Source organism: Chaetodon auriga, unplaced genomic scaffold (genome assembly GCF_051107435.1).
Source record: "Chaetodon auriga isolate fChaAug3 unplaced genomic scaffold, fChaAug3.hap1 Scaffold_132, whole genome shotgun sequence".
Lineage (NCBI taxonomy): Eukaryota > Metazoa > Chordata > Actinopteri > Chaetodontiformes > Chaetodontidae > Chaetodon > Chaetodon auriga.
Window position 1 is genome coordinate 52,509 of NW_027481928.1, and position 3,147 is coordinate 55,655.

Genomic DNA, 3,147 nt, shown 5'->3' on the forward strand with positions numbered 1-3,147 from the left:
TTTGAGATTGACAGTGAAATCAGATGAATGTCACTATTTAAAACTCAGCTGTTGTTATGTGTCAAACTGTCTTCGAATGACAATTCCCCTCCCCACCCTCTGCTCTCCTCCTCGACACTTTCATTAAGGCCGTGTGGATATGCTGTTCCTGATTAATTAACCCAATCTCTCTCAGCTCTTCTTCTCTGGGCCGTGGACCATTTTGGTTTACACTCCAGGGTCAGGGCATGTACTGGATCCCAGTCAGGGGAGACAAATGCTGGAAAACATGCCGGTCAGTATTCTTTTGTTCTACAATATTGTATTTATGACATGCAATCTGTACATGTATTGTCAGGCTTGTTTCTCCCACATATCTTTTGCCACATTATTTACAAATCACCATATACACACATTTTTGAAAGAAATATTCACCTGTCTGGCGCTTTTAAACCCCTCTTATTCGCGCAAGTCGTCTAGCAATCCTTGTCGTTCGAAATAATTCCAAAAATGGCCCTGGAGTGCCCTCTGCTGGATAAAGCCGAGAACAGCACTTTGGTGGCTTGTTTAGAATCCTCTGTCTGTGTGTATATTCTGTGGAACCGTGATAATTGTCATTTGAAATAAACTTTTGTGTCCAACTGGTTGTGTAGAGTGAATATGGGTCCGTTGAATGTGGTTGTGTCCAAGAAATTAACCAAATTGTGATGACTTATGGATTTACATTTTATACAGCGATTATGCTTGTTAAGATGTACAAAAACATTACAAATTCCTCCTCCTCAAATATAAATAAATAAATCAAGTTTTTAATTGCTTGGATGTCGTCTTGTGTATCAATCTTAGTATAAAGGCTGTCCACATCAATTGTGAATAGAAAAGAGCGGACCTTGTGTGTAAAGTCCGGATCCTGGCATTGGACTCTGTTCTGAGCTGGTGTGTTTGGATTGTTGTTTGACTTACGGATGGGCTGCTGATACCGCCACGGTCGGTAGTTATTCCAGCCTTTATTGCGGATGATGTACGGGCGCTGGTTAGATGATGAGCCGGCGGTCACACGCGGGCGTCCTCCGTCATACCAGCCGGTGCGCATCTGGCCGCGCGGCGCTGCTACAAAAGTCTTCGGGGACTGTTGGATAACCACGGCGGGACTGCTGGTCAGCTCTGGTCAATTGTGAATGTTTGTGAAAGACAACATTGTTTATTTTGACCACCGTATGTAGTTACTGTGAAAAATGTAACAAGTGTTCATCTTGTCTCATTTTGTGCTTGTCTCGCTCATATAGCGTCATTTTGCCAGGAAAATCAAAGGAAAGTCAATATTTAAGATTCATTTCTTTTTCTGTGTCAAACTGTCTTAGAATGACAATCCCACTTTAGAAACATCAATTGTGCATGTTTTTGAAGGACAACATGATTTATTTTGACTTGGTGTTGAGTTACTGTGAAAAATGCAACACGTCTCATTTTGTGCTTGTCTCGCTCGTACAGTTTGAGATTGACAGTGAAATCAGATGAATGTCACTATTTAAAACTCAGCTGTTGTTATGTGTCAAACTGTCTTCGAATGACAATTCCCCTCCCCAGGGCCGTGGACCATTTTGGTTTACACTCCAGGGTCAGGGCATGTACTGGATCCCAGTCAGGGGAGACAAATGCTGGAAAACATGCCGGTCAGTATTCTTTTGTTCTACAATATTGTATTTATGACATGCAATCTGTACATGTATTGTCAGGCTTGTTTCTCCCACATATCTTTTGCCACATTATTTACAAATCACCATATACACACATTTTTGAAAGAAATATTCCCCTGTCTGGCGCTTTTAAACCCCTCTTATTCGCGCAAGTCGTCTAGCAATCCTTGTCGTTCGAAATGATTCCAAATATGGCCCTGGAGTGCCCTCTGCTGGATAAAGCTGAGAACAGCACTTTGGTGGCTTGTTTAAAATCCTCTGTCTGTGTGTATATTCTGTGGAACCGTGATAATTGTCATTTGAAATAAACTTTTGTGTCCAATTGGTTGTGTAGAGTGAATATGGGTCCGTTGAATGTGGTTGTGTCCAAGAAATTAACCAAATTGTGATGACCTACGGATTTACATTTTATACAGCGATTATGCTTGTTAAGATGTACAAAAACATTACAAATTCCTCCTCCTCAAATATAAATAAATAAATCAAGTTTTTAATTGCTTGGATGTCGTCTTGTGTATCAATCTTAGTATAAAGGCTGTCCACATCAATTGTGAATAGAAAAGAGCGGACCTTGTGTGTAAAGTCCGGATCCTGGCATTGGACTCTGTTCTGCGCTGGTGTGTTTGGATTGTTGTTTGACTTACGGATGGGCTGCTGATACCGCCACGGTCGGTAGTTATTCCAGCCATTATTGCGGATGATGTACGGGCGCTGGTTAGATGATGAGCCGGCGGTCACACGCGGGCGTCCTCCGTCATACCAGCCGGTGCGCATCTGGCCGCGCGACGCTGCTACAAAAGTCTTCGGGGACTGTTGGATAACCACGGCGGGACTGCTGGTCAGCTCTGGTCAATTGTGAATGTTTGTGAAAGACAACATTGTTTATTTTGACCACCGTATGTAGTTACTGTGAAAAATGTAACAAGTGTTCATCTTGTCTCATTTTGTGCTTGTCTCGCTCATATAGCGTCATTTTGCCAGGAAAATCAAAGGAAAGTCAATATTTAAGATTCATTTCTTTTTCTGTGTCAAACTGTCTTAGAATGACAATCCCACTTTAGAAACATCAATTGTGCATGTTTTTGAAGGACAACGTGATTTATTTTGACTTGGTTACTGTGAAAAATGCAACACGTCTCATTTTGTGCTTGTCTCGCTCGTACAGTTTGAGATTGACAGTGAAATCAGATGAATGTCACTATTTAAAACTCAGCTGTTGTTATGTGTCAAACTGTCTTCGAATGACAATTCCCCTCCCCACCCTCTGCTCTCCTCCTCGACACTTTCATTAAGGCCGTGTGGATATGCTGTTCCTGATTAATTAACCCAATCTCTCTCAGCTCTTCTTCTCTGGGCCGTGGACCATTTTGGTTTACACTCCAGGGTCAGGGCATGTACTGGATCCCAGTCAGGGGAGACAAATGCTGGAAAACATGCCGGTCAGTATTCTTTTGTTCTACAATATTGTATT